The sequence below is a fragment of the Panthera onca genome, chromosome B1 (genome assembly GCF_046562875.1).
Source record: "Panthera onca isolate mPanOnc1 chromosome B1, mPanOnc1 haplotype 2, whole genome shotgun sequence".
NCBI lineage: Eukaryota > Metazoa > Chordata > Mammalia > Carnivora > Felidae > Panthera > Panthera onca.
In genome coordinates, this window is record NC_138342.1 from 175895842 (window position 1) to 175910651 (window position 14810).

At 40.8% G+C, this 14810-nt stretch overlaps 1 pseudogene; it reads right to left on the minus strand.

Moving 5' to 3' along the window:
- Positions 1-6890: 6890 nt before the first annotated feature.
- On the minus strand, positions 6891-7564 carry LOC132693189 (calcyclin-binding protein pseudogene; annotated as a pseudogene).
- Positions 7565-14810: the final 7246 nt, after the last annotated feature.

Below are 14810 nucleotides of genomic sequence, written 5' to 3' on the forward strand. Positions count from 1 at the left end.
CCCACTGCTCCTTACAATAATGGCCCTCAATCTTGTTTCAGATGGTTAAGCAGGGCCCACCTAGCCCCTGTCAAGGACAGTTCTGTAACAGCATCTCCTATCATCAGTTCCGACATACAAAACTTCTCACCAGAGGCCTTGCCAATCCTGTGAGGAGCTCTAGACCTGGGTTGGACTTTCAGACTTATCCCAAGTTGCAGCAAGTTGTCCAGGCCTTTGTACCCCTACATTGACCAGCCACTGAATTCAGTCTGCTGCCCCTGTCCCCCACCTGCAGGAGAAGGTGTCACTTTTGGTGAAGCATCTACCTTCAGCCTGAAACCCCCAAAGAGATGCAGCTGTGAGCTGTGACAAGCCAGCACTCCTGGCAGCTAGGGGCATGAGTGCTTCAGTCCAGAACAGGAATATGGTTGGTACATCACAGCATCCACCACAGTAACATACATTTGAGAAATGATTAATAAAAGGCCTATAGTTTGGGGAGAGTGGAGGAGTAGAGGATTTTGTTTTTTAACTGACTTAATGACACTCTAGCTCAAACCAGCTGAAGCCATTTCCATAGAGCTAATAAAAATAAACTCAGGTGATGAGACATAGTTTCTAAGTTGTCACTGAATCTCTCTCAAGGCAGGACACCTTCTCCAGATACTTTCTTTACTTTTATGAAGAACTAGAGAAATTGGATTGCACATTGGAGGCCTAAAAGTGCAAAGCCAGCTCACAGATGTATTTTGATGGGTACCCAGCATTTCTAAAAATCAGATTAGTTGCAAACAGTCAAAACCAATAAATCTCACAAAAATCAGACCGTTTACTTCTCTTGGAAAAAAGATCTAGAAACACTGGTCAAACAAGAGTACATTCTCAGGAATAGACTTCTTTCTCCCCTTTGTTCCACTCCATGGCTGGAACCCCAGCGAACCCGGCCAGTCTCCTGGTAAAGGCACTTTTGATGGCCTGTGGCATAACAGATTTAAGTTGGCAGAGGTTCGGGTTGCAGTAAGTTTGCACCACTGAGCAACTGAGAGCCTGCAGTATATTTTTTATTTCCTGGAGTTTCAGAACATCACTAGAATTTGCAAATACCTTAATCCACTGAATTCTTCTTGACCCTTTATCTCCAAAGGTCAACCATGTGAACAGACAGTCTGGGACAACTATGCCCACAGTGAAAAGAAGACCTTGTAACTTATCAGCCAATCCAGACTATCCACTTTTGGATGCAGCTGTAAACAGAAATGAATTATTCTATGCCCCATAAAGGCTGGCTTCCAGATTAGATATTTTTAAGTTTCACCCAGATCATAATCCTACCCTACCATTCAATATTAAAAGCTATTTTCTAAGGACTTGGCCATTTTAAATGTGTGTATCTTTACCTAAAGAATATCCCATAGAATAATCCTCCTGCTCATTTACTCCAAAGCATATTATGGCATTCGGATCCCCAAGAATCATAAATCTCTTGCAGAATATGTAGAATGGACCAATGAACTTTGTGTGACCATCTGCTCAAATAGACAGCAAGCACCCTGACAAAAGGGAATATAAGTATTAAGAGCAATCACACCTAGATGACCGGAGAACCAAATAAGGAAAGCAGAAGTTTCCTATCATTCACACCAGGGACTCAGAAGCAACCACCTTAAGGTTGGGGGTGGGGGACAGGGGATAGTAGTAACTTTCATTTCTAACAAAATATTGTACTGTCTTTTCCCCCCAGCACCCAAGAAAGACATCAAGTCTAAACCTTGATTACAGTCTATAACACAAATCTGATATGACCAGCACTCCAAAAGCAAACCATCTATATGAAAACCCCGAAGACCTTTAATCACGGGGGATCAGCTAGAGGGTTCTGAATAATCGTCCTTTTTTTGGCAGTAATGGGTCTGGTGACAGCAAGCAGAACAAAGGGAAAGAGGGGATGGTGACAGCCTGGGAAGAACAAGCTGAATGCTGAGGTAAGAAGGTTCCTAACATTGGACACTCTCCAATGATAAGATAAATCCATCTCACTGGCATCTTGTGGGAATGAGGTAATCAAAATTATGCTATGGCTTATTATGCATAGAATGATGAACAGATGTTTTCACTCTCCTCTGAAGAGCCAACAAGTAGGGAAGGGCACACGCTGCAGCACAAAGGATGTAACTGTGTTTGTGCATCCACGACACCTACTGAAGCCAAATCTCTCGGGAACAGGGTCAGGATTTGGCATCTTTAGCAAGCACCAGAGGTGAATCAAATAGAGATGGTCTTCACACCATATTTACATAAACCCTGAACATAAGTGAACCAGAAGGAAGACCTTTCTAGAAGTCGGGAGTGAAGTGATAAAAGGGATTACCAAAGACACCGAACAGAAATCCTGATTAGTAGGGCACCTGGGTGGCTCAGTCGGTTAAGCGGCCGACTTCGGCTCAGGTCATGATCTCACGGTCCGTGGGTTCGAGCCCCGCATCAGGCTCTGTGCTGAAAAGCTCAGAGCCTGGAGCCTGTTTCAGATTCTGTGTCTCCCTCTCTCTGACCCTCCCCCATTCATGCTCTGTCTCTCTGTGTCTCAAAAATAAATAAATGTTTAAAAAAAAAAAAAATCCTGATTAGTGACCTGTACATAGTTCTGGGAGACACAACAAGGGAAGTTTGAGGCAAAAGTGTTATTTTTTTAGAATAAAACCTCACTGGCTATATCAGCAGGAGGTCAAGAAGTAAACACTAGAGTGGAAAGAGGTCTAAACTGAGCTTCCTGGGAAGTGCCGGTCTCCCACCAGCTCTAACTGGCAGAGTAAACTTCCACAATTGCTTTACTCTGCACTTCTTTAGGTACAGTTTTCTTCATAAATAAAATGAGATTAGCCTAGAATTTCTAGGTGCCCCTAGATTTATTTATTTTCAGAGAGACAGAGATGGCACAAGTGGGAGAGGGACAGAGAGAGAGAGAGAGGGAGAGAGAGAGAATCCCAAGCAGGCTCCTTGCTGTCAACACAGGGCCTAGTGTGGGGCTCAAACTCACCACACTCCGAGATCATGACCTGAGCCTAAAGCAAAAGTCGGATGCTTAACTGCCTAAGCCACCTGGGTGCCCCAGTTTTCTATTGCTTTATAACAAATTACCACAAACACAGTGACTTTATTTTTTTTTTTTAACATTTATTTTTGAGACAGAGCATGAACGGGGGAGGGTCAGAGAGAGAGGAAGACACAGAATCTGAAACAGGCTCCAGGCTCTGAGCAGTCAGCACAGAGCCCGACGCGGGGCTCAAACTCACGGACCACGAGATCATAACCTGAGCTGAAGTCGGACCCTTAAACCGACTGAGCCACCCAGGGGCCCCTCCACAAACTCAGTGACTTTAAACACAGGTTTACTATCTCACCATTTCTGGAAGCTAGAAGTCCAGGCCTAGCAAAGCTCATAGTGTCACACCAGGCTGAGACCAAGATGTCAGCCTGGACTGTTTTTTTTCTAACCTAGAGGTCAGAGTCTTCCTCTGTTATAGACTCAACTTTGTCCCCAAAGAATTCCTACATTGAAGTTCTCACCCCTGGTGTGACTGTATTTGAAGAATGAAACTTTAGGGAGGTAATTAAGCTTAAATGCTATCATAGGGTACAGTCCTCATCTGATAGGGCTGGTGTTCTTCTAAGAGGAAGAGGCAACAGGAACCTCTCAGTTGCTCTCTGCCCTCCACCCCTCACTATCCCAAATGCCCACATGAAGAAACAATGAGAAGGCAGCCATCTGCAGGCCAGGAAGAGAGACCTCACCAGAAACTAACCCTGCCAACATCATCATTTCCAGAACCATAAGGAAATACTTTTCTGTCATTTAAGACACCCAGTCTGTGGCATCCTGTTATGGCAGCCCTACCAGGCTGATACATCTTTCAAGCCCACATGGTTGTGACAGAATTCAGTTTCTTGTGGTTGTAAGACTGAAGTCCTGGTTTCCTTGCTGGCTGTCAGCCAGAAGCTATTCTCACCTCCTACAATCCACCTGCATTCCTTGCCATGTAGTCCCTCATACCTTCAAGTTAGCAATAAAGAAGTTATTGCACAATGAATCTCCCTCATGCTTCAAATCTTTGACTTCCTCAGTCTCTAACCTATAGGCTCAGATTTTAAAAGCTCACTAAAATGGGGTGCCTGAATGACTCAGTCGTTAGGCATCTGATTTCAACTCAGGTCATGATCTCACAGTTTGTGAGTTCAAGCCCCGCATGGGGCTCTGTGCTTGGAGCTTGGATAACTCAGAGCTTGGAGCCCGCTTCAGATTCTGTGTCTGTCTGCTCCTCCACCACTTGCACTCTCTCGCATTGTCTCAAAAAGTGAATAAGCATTAAAAAAAATTTTCTTAAGCTCACTAAATGGACAATGTGATTACATCAGCTCCACCTAATAAACTATCCATTTTAAGGTCATTTAATTTGTGACCTACCTTAGTTACATTTGGAAAATCTCTGTAAGCACCACCAACATTAGTGCTTGATTCAACAGTTGAGAGAAGTTGTATGTACAACAGGGTCCAGCAATCTTGGGAGCCATATTAGAATTCTACCTACCACACCCCTTCAAATCAACTAAGTGCTAATGTTTTATAATTGTAGGATGTAAAGATTTTAATCACTCATTTCATAAGAGTACACATTTATAATGTCATGTTCCTGGCAAACCTGGACATATTACATTGTATCATCATAAAGTTTCTGGTTTTATAGGTTTCCCTTTAAAATGTAATTTGTGGTCATTGTCTTTTTTTTTTTATAAGGAGATTAAATAGGGCTGTAATTAAAGTTTGTTTTAAAAACTTAACAGGTAAAAAAATACACTTGGACTATTAACTTTCATCTATAAAAGAATAAAACTAAAGATAGTTTTTCAACATTTCTTTAGCTGAGAAGCTCTTTAATCAAGTGAAATCTTATACAGAAGTTCAAATAACAAGTAGGCTATTCCTCTGAAGTGAAATGAGATCCCATTTGGCCCACACTAAAAATAGAGGCATATCTGTATGGAACAGAATCCTACTCCTTCACTTTACTGAAACTTTCAAGTTTAAAGACCATATACCTCATCTAAGCCTATGTATTAAAATCACTGGTAAAGTCAAGCCTAGAACTCAGATTTCCCACCTCTTGGTTTAATGGTCTTTACGGTTCAGCATGTGTAACAAACTGTAGTTCTCTCCCTGATCCTTTCTACCATGCAATAGTTGGAAAAGTGGAGTCAGCCCACTTCCAGGGATGAAATCCAATTGTGATTTCACAATTGGGGACAGTGGTCCCCTTACCTTTGCCACAGTTAATTGGTTAAGGTCAACTAGACCTAAACCACTTTTTGAGTAGTATATTTACTCATTTTTGAGATGGAGATAGAGTAGGGGAGGGGCAGAGAGGGAGAGAGAGAATCCCAAGCAGACTCTGCAACACCATCATGAAGCCCAGTGCAGGGCTTGAACCCACCAACCATGAGATCATGACCCAAGCTGAAACTAAGAGTTGGGCGCTTACCCAACTGAGCCACCCAAGTGCCCCACGAATAGTATTAAGTCAAAGGTAAATGATTCAGAAATGAGCACATTCAGGCCATTTACTCTTGAGGGTAAGTGAAGATCCCTCCCTCTTCTGAGAGAGTCAATAGAAGCCTGTCCTCACAAAGACTGATGCTTAGCTTTGACATATCTCAGTATCTAAGTTGAGGTAATCAGTCCCTGGTCTCACTGTCCTCCAGGAGCAAAAGTAAATCATCACTGGAGAAAGAGAACACAGTCCAGAGCCCCAACTGCTCATTATAATTTTTTATATACTATATATAACATTTAATCTAAAATTAAAAGGCATCAAAAAGATAAGAATTACCTGAAAATTAAGGGTGGTGAAATTTAGGTGAAAATTAAGACAACAAAACAGACTCATAGGAAATCCAGACACTGAACTTATCAGACATAAAATTTAAAATAGCCCTGGCTGATGCATTCAATATAAAAAAGCAAAATGGAAAATTTCACAGCTGAAGAGGATTTAAAAAAATCAAATAGAAATTTAGAAACTGAAAAACACAGAATTAGTCAACTTAAGATAGAATTAAGGTCAAGAAGATAATTCAAAAGAAAATATCCAGTGGATATGAAGACTCAGTATCATCAGTTCTTCCCAACTTTGTCTATAGATGCAACATCATCCCAAACAAAATCTCAGCATTTTGTGGACAGGCTGATTTTAAAGTTTATGGAGAGATAAAAGATCCAGAAGAGTCAAAACAATAATGAAAAAGAACAAAGCTGAAGGACCTTCATTACCCAATGTCAAAATTTACTATAAAGCTACAGTAACCAAGTAAGTGTGGTATTAACAAAATAACTTTAAAAAATAACAGAATAGAGAGCCCTGATATAGGCCCACAGAAATATATTTAACTGATATTTTTACAAAGTAGCAAAGGCAATACAGTGGGGGGGGAAAAAAGTTTTGTGTTTTTTTAATGCAAAAATCCGGGCTTTATTTTTACTTATTCTTACATTGGTGGGTGGTGATGTCAGGAACTTACAGGCAAACAAGAACTTTTGTTTTCTACCTCTTAGATGAAAAAAAAAATACACACAATGTGGCATTATCATTAGGCAAGACTTGCTTTTTTACATTTCACACAAGAACACAGTATCCTTTTTTGAAAAAAATGCTCAGATTACTAAGGAAATCACCTTTGGGGGAAGTGTTTAATAAGCATATTTAAATAAATCCTCCAGTAGGAAATGGAAGAATTCATTGCCTTTACTTAGAAGAAGGCTATGTAAGTAGTTATCTGTCAAATTTATCTCTGCAGCTAATAGTTCCTCACTGGAAAAGTCAGTATTTCCACATCACAGTCCCCAAAATGACTTTCAAGTCTCAAAATTCTGTGTCTCCTTTGGCTTGTTTCTCTCTTGATTCCACCCAGGCTTTAGTAATGGTTCACTTCATATCATCATCTCCATCTTTGTAAGTTTCTTTAGAACATTCATCAATCCCTCACTAGGATCTGTTTCAGTGTCATAGGAGGCCTTTTCTTTTTCTTTACATTCTTTTTCAACCTGAGTCAGGTAGTCCCACCACATGTTTTCAGCTTTTTTTAACTTTTTTTTGAACTGCCTTCCAGAGATGGGTTTCAAGAGATTGTTCACAATCATGGAGTAAAGCTCTTCCCATTTAATTTCTTTACCAAGAGATCAGATGACCTCTCTGTGAAATGCACCTACACATTCTCAGTGGGGATTTGATGAACTCCAGTTAAGGTAATGTAGATTTTCACAAACTTATCTGACTGATCCCATCGGTAATTACTGATTTTCACTGTGTAGCCCATTGTAATAGGGGCAATCACAGCATCTGGCTTTTCATGGTCAAGAAGTTCTGCTTTTCTCTCATTTCTGCTGGATCTTGTTCTTGATTTTTGTCCCAATCTTGGATTTTTCAGCCATAAGGGCATCACGTACTTTTTTTCTAGGGGCCTTTTCCAGCAGCACTTTCACCTCTTCTAGACCTTCCTGTAACTCTTCCAAAGCTGAAGCCACGGTCAGGCTGGGTCAGTCAAGGCCCCAGCTACAGCTGCGCAGGGAAGAGAACAGGAAACACCACCCAACCCACTCACTGGGATGCAGGTCCCACCCACGCCAGTCTCAGTACCCACAGCCCGTACGTGCATACTTGACCCTGCTCATCATTCAGCCCCAAGAAAGTCTTTTCAACAAATGGTGCTGGAACAACTAAATATCCACATACAAATAAATAAATCTATGCATAGACTTTATATACTTTTCACAAAAATTCACTCAAAATGGATCCTATGTCTACATGTTAAATGCAAAACTATAAAACTCCTAGAAGACAAAATAGGAGAAAACCTAGATGATCTCAGATATGGGAATAAGGACTTAGATACAACACCAAACCCATGATCCATGAAAAATAACTGATGAGCTGGACTTCATTAAAATTAAAAACTTATGCTCCATGCAAGACACCAGCAAGGAAATGAGAAGACAGACCATAGACCAGAAGAAAATATCTATAAAAGATACTTCTGATAGGGGCCCGTGAGGGCTCAGTAAGTTAAGCATCCGACTTCAGCTCAGGTCATGATCTTATGGTTTGTGGGTTCAAGCCCTGCGTCGGGCTCTGTGCTGACGGGTGGGATCCCAGAGCCTGCTTCGGATTGTGTCTTCCTCTCTGCCCCTCCCCTGCTCCCCTGCTCGGTCTCTCTCAAAAATGAACATTAGAATATACAAAGAATTTTTAAAACTCAATAAAAACAACTTCAATTAAAAATGGCCCAAAGACTGTTTCCGATTCTGTGTCTCCCTCTCTCTCTGCCCCTCCCCCGTTCATGCTCTGTCTCTCTCTGTCCCAAAAATAAATAAAAAACGTTGAAAAAAAAAAAAAAAATGGCCCAAAGAGCTTAACAGCACCTCAGCAAAAAAAAAAAAAAAAAATTTATACACACACACACACACACACACACACACACACAGATGGCAAATGAGCATATGAAAAGATACTCTACGTAGATCATCAGAGAAATGCAAATTAAAACAATGAGGTAGGACTACACACTCATTACAGTGGCCAAAATCTGGAACAATGACATCAAGTGCTGGCAAGGGCGAGGAGCAACAGGTGGGAATGCAAAATTGTACAGCCACTTTAGAAGACAGTTTGGTGGTTTCTTACAAAATCAAATATACTCTTACCATACAACCCAGCAATTGTGCTCCTTGATATTTACTCCAAGGAATTGAAGAATTATATGCACATAAAAACATGCACATGTACGTTTACAGCAGCTTTATTCATAGTTGCCAACACTTAGAAGCAACAAAATGTTTTCCAGTAGGTAAGCAGATAAAATGTGGCACACCCAGACAATGGAATATTCAGTGCTAGGAAGAAATTAGCTATCAAGCCATGAAAAAAAACATACAGGTAACTTAAATGCATGTTGCCAAAATGAAAAACAATCTGAGAAGTCTCCATACATATTATACCAACTTTACCAAAAGTAAGTAAACTTTTTGGCAAGAAGCATTATTGTAAGATGAGGAAGGACATTTCATAATGATAGAAGTACCATTTTGGCACAAAGTTAGAACAATTTTAAACGTGTATACATCTACCAATATAACCTAAAAATGAAATAACTGTTGACAAAATCAGAAGGACAGATAGGGATGCCTTGGTGTTGGTTCAGCCTCTGACTCTTGATTTCAGCTCAGGTCATGATACCAGGGTTATAGGATCAGGCCCCACATAGGGCTCCGTGCTGAGTGTAGAGCCTGCTTAAAGTTCCTTCTCTCTCTGTCTGTCTGTCTCTCTCTCTCTCTCTCTCCCCCCCCTTCTGCCCCTCTCCCCTGCTCATACACACTCTATAAAATAAAAATAAAATAAAATAAAATAAATAGGAAATAAAATAAATAAATAAAATAAAAAAGAAAATTTCACACAAACTCACAGTGATACTGGAAGTTTAACATACCTTTCTGAATAGTTGATAGAATAAGCAGACCAAAAAAAAAAAAAAAATCCATTAAACAGAAAAAAAAAAAAAACTTAAAAAACAAAGTGATCTACTTATATAGAACACCAACCCTAGGAACCACAAAGACACATTCATTCCAAGTATATATAGAATATTTACCAAAATAAACCACATGTCGGACCACAGAGCAAGTCTCAATAAATTCCAAAGAACCACTTAGAATATGTTCTCTGATCACAATGAAATTCAACGAGGACTCAACTACAGAAATACAACTAGAAACTATCCTTATTTTTAAAATTAAACAATGTATTTCAAAATCACCCATGAGTCAAAGACATAGGAAATCAGCAAATGAAAATGAAGGTATAAACATATTGAAAAAATATGTAACATGGCTAAATCTGTACTTCGAAAGGAATTTATAGTTATTGAATATATATCTGATAAGAAAGAAATCTGAAGATTATGGGATCCTTAAAGGGTATCAGTCAATGAATTTGGGGCCCACCCTGATCAAATCTGACCTCATTGTAAGTTTATTACATCTGCAAAGATTCATTTCTAAATAAGATCATATTCATAAGTATTGGGGTTAGGACTTCAACCTAACTTTTGGAGGAACACAATTCAACTTACAACACTAAGTAGTGGAAACAGGGGCCTTTCTTCCACATTTGTGTATAGATTTAATACTATCTCGATCAAAATTTAGGCAGATTTGTCATGGAAATTGATAAGCTGCTTTTATAATTTAGATGGAAATCAAAGAATTAGTGGAGGCAACTTTGAGAAAGAATAAACAAAGTCAAAGGACCTACACACACTCCAGATTGTCTAAAATAAAAAGACTGGCATTGCCAAGTGTTACCAAGAATGGAAGCAATTAGAACAGTCCTGCATGCTACTGGAAGGATAAATTGGAGCAATCACGTAGAATATTGTTTGGTAGTGAGAAAACACAAAGAATCTGACAGTCCAATCATATTTAGAAGAATCAGAGAGCTTCCTCTGTAACAACAGATAATTGCCAAGGAGAAGGGTAATTGTGAGACACAAGCAAAGCAAGAACAGATTGGTGATCACCAACACCACTGTCCACATTCTTCCTTGTCATGTTAGGAGGCTGAGAGCAGCGCAGAAGGCCATCACAAATAAACGGGAGCTATTTCAGTTGTGAAACATCAGTATTTTATATTCTGATGATTCAATAGCTTAGGTACTATTTTCTTGGAAATCCTATCCCATTAAGGACACATATACCAGGTTTATTTGCAAAAAGCAATCTAAACTATTCAATGACATACTGCTAAAAAGCATTCCCTAGATAAGAATTCTCACACGAGTAAATACCATCAGTGTATCTGCAAGTCTTTCATTAGCATGTTTACAAGAGCATTTACCTGGGTCTTTTTTTTTTTTCTTTTCTTTCTTTCCCAGGCATCCCCACTAAAGGGAGAAAAATGATTGCAGGAATGCTGCTAGATCTTTCCTTACCAGGCAGTTGTTTTTTTTTTTTAATTTTATTTATTTTGAGGGAGAGAAAGCAAACAAGCAGGATGGGGACAGAGAGAGTGGGGAAAGAGGGAATCCCAAGCAGGCTCCACACGGTCAGTGCAGAGCCCAATGTGGGGCTCAAACTCACAATTAGTGAGATCATAACTTGAGCCAAAACCAAGAGTCAGATGCTCAACAGACTGAACCACTCATGCACCTCCCCCCAGGCAGTATTTTTGGAAGCTGAACACATGTACAATATACAATAATTCCACCCCTATATTTCTATTAAAACACAAAAGCATTAAATGTACACCAAAAAGGTATGTAGTCTGTATTTGTGGTAGTGAAAACAATCCAAATGTCTATCAACATTAGAAAAGACAAATTGTGATATATTTGTAAACGGAATACTAGATGGCAATGCAAATTAATTACTTCAGTATCCAACAACATGGATGAATCTTACAAACACAATGTTGAGTACAAGAAATCAGGTGTCAAACAACAGATACCATATAATTCCAGTCAGATAAAATGCCAAAAAAAAAAAAAAAAAGGCAAAATTCATCTATGGTGTTAGATGTCAATTGGTAGTTCCTTTAAGGAAGCATTTGTTGCTTAGTAGGGGCACGGGAAGGGCTTCTGGGCTGCTGTAATACTCTAGGTCTTTAAATGGGTGGTGGTGGGGCGCCTGGGTGGCGCAGTCGGTTAAGCGTCCGACTTCAGCCAGGTCACGATCTCGCGGTCCGTGAGTTCGAGCCCCGCATCAGGCTCTGGGCTGATGGCTCGGAGCCTGGAGCCTGTTTCCGATTCTGTGTCTCCCTCTCTCTCTGCCCCTCCCCTGTTCATGCTCTGTCTCTGTCCCAAAAATAAAATAAAAAACATTGAAAAAAAAAAAAATTAAATGGGTGGTGGTTACATCATTGAATTCACACTCTAATAAGTTATTGGTCAGTATAGTTATGACTTATGCACTTTTCTGTATGTGTTATAATGAAATTTTTTAAAAAAAATTTTTTATGTTTGTTTTTGAGGGGGGGGGGGGGCGGGAAGAGATGGGCAGAGAGCAAGGGAAATCTGAAGCAGGCTCTAGGCTCTGAGCTATCAGCACAGAGCCCAAGGCAGGGATCGAACCTACAGACTATGAGATCATGACCTGAGCCAAAATCGTATGCTTAACTGACTGAGCCACCCAGGCGCCCCTATAATGAAATTTTAAAGATTTTTATTTTTAATTCCCTGGTCTCCACAAACCAAACAGTCACCATCTCATGAGTGGAGGACTTTGCTTCCTACTTCACAGGAAAAGTAGAGATCATCAGTAAAAATGCTTCTTCCTATCCTACCCAACCAATCACTCCCCCTTTCAAACTCATCTGCCGCTAAACCTAATACAGCTTTCCTTCCAAGCACAGGGGAAGAGCTAGCCCACTCCTACCCACAGAAAATGTCTCCGTCTTTGTTCGGGATTACCTCCTTGGGAGCATCATGCCATGAAGTGCCCTTCTCTCCTCTTTCTCACGGTTTTGTCCTTCCCAGTAGCATCGACATTTCTCAGCATGTCCCATTATGAAAACCATGTTGTGGTCATCCTAGGGCCCCCACTACTACTGCCCCCCTTCCTCCTTTCCTAGCAGAGCTACTTGGAAGATGCACCTGCACTTGCTCTATCTACTCATGGTCTTGCATTCACTATTCACATCCCCACAACCTGATTTTATCCACGTCGTTCCACCAAATACACCCTGACCACCTGCTTGCCAGGTAATAAAATGTGGGTTTCTCAGCCCTGGTCTCAACTCACTTCTCTGAAGTAGTTGGCTGCTTCCTCCTGAAAATGCTGCACATTCCTCTCTCCAGATTTTCTTGCACCATCCTGGCTATTTCTTCACTGCTTCAGCAGTTCACAGCACAGTTGTTGGCTTCTCCAAAGCTGGCAGGAGAATGCCTGCTACTGGTCACTTTTAAAGGCTACCTTATCAGGCCAGGCCCACCCAAGATAATCTCCCTTTTGATTAACTCAAAAATCAACTAATTAGGGACTTTAATTACATTTGCAAAATCCCTACCCCATTGCCGTATAAAAGTACCATGTAATGCGGTTGCAGGAGCAATACCTTATCATAGTCACAGGTTTGCCCACACTCGAGGAGTAGATTATACAAGAGTACGGGTCACTGGAGGTCACCTTGGAATTCTGCCAACCTCAAGGGCAATGGTTGGCAAAGGGCCCCTAGAGAATGGATGTTTGAAAGGGAACTGGTAGGATTAATAAGAGACTTCACCTGGAAATAAAGGGGATGGATTGTTCCCTACCCAGCTCGGGGGGGGGGGGGGGGGGGGGGGGGGGGGGGGAATCATTTTCTTGCCACCCCTACAGGCCACCAGAGGCCCCAAGTGCCCTGGCCCAGGACTAGGAAGTTCTGCATTGGGCAATGGTAAGCCTCCCAGATGGGAAATTTTCCCCTGAAAGGTAATGCCTCGATGGGAGTAGGGATTGGACAGAGGGGAAGTAAATCAAAGTCTGAAAATAAGAAGGTTGCCTTGAAAAAAAAAAAAATTATCAAAAGGACTCCTGGGTCTTGAAAAATTGAGAGATGTTGCATTAGATATAGACAGAGGAACACAAGAATGCGTGATCAGGTCTAAGTCAGAGGAGGACAGTATGAAAGCAAGTGCAGAGGCCTGAGCAGAAGAGAGCTTCTGCACCATCTATCCAGGGTTTCTTCCCCCAAGTACAGGGTCCAAGCATAATGGGGGACAGTTCTCAGCTGCTGCTGCTTGCACCCCTACTAAGCAGCCCTCACCACAAAGAGCAGGTCTTATCCTCACAACAGCAAGTATTATGATGTTCAGCTTGCAAATGAAGAAATTTATAATGCAGATCGTTCAAACAGACTAGCTCGTCAGCAGCCAAGCTGGATTTAGGCCAGACTGTCTGCCTCCCAAAGGCTACACTCCTAGGATGTCAAACCCCCACCAACTAATCCCAAGCACAAACTCAACCACACAAGCCTAGAGGCTTTGTAGGCATCCTTGCACTTAGGGTTCCGGGCAACTCCATGAGTAGACATTAGCTAGTCTTACAGATCAGGAAGAAGGATCAGCAAGCACCTTGTCCAAAAGCTTAAGTGTAGAACTTGACCTCAAATTCTGATCTAAGGTTAAAACGTGGATGGTCCCGGTTTGAGGGTATGCCTTTTGTAAGTGAGCTAACACAAAATCCAGAGTCTACCGATCAGGTCTGAACCTTGTTAGTTCCAAAGGGCAAAGTTTGTCTTATTTTCTCCCTTTCGTCCTCTACACTTTTCCTCACCTTTTGCCTTTTCTTTATTACTACCACTTAGACTCTGCTTTCCTGAAAGATGTGCATATAAAAGAAACCATCTTTGACACCTTGGGATGGATTTAAGGCAATACTTTAACTTTCCAGAAATATGTACTCTTGGGTCTCATTCTAAACTGCAGATTCAATGGTCTTCTCCCCAGTTAAGTGATTTTAGCAAACATAGGAGAAAATTGGGAAAGGCTCCAATTTTGCCATAGATTGTCAAATTTTCTCTAATGCAAGTGAGAACCCAATCATTTCTTAAATGAAAATTAAACATATGTAAAATATATATAAAAGTTTTGGGGGGGTTGTTTTGTTTAAGACTGTTGGGGGAAAAAATGAGAAAAATATACTATTCTTCTATCTTAAAACTTCAACTCCCTAATATTACTGATTATAAAAATCCTGAAACATTCAATTATCTTAAGACCAAGAGTAGTATAGGATTGGGACCCTACCCTTATGA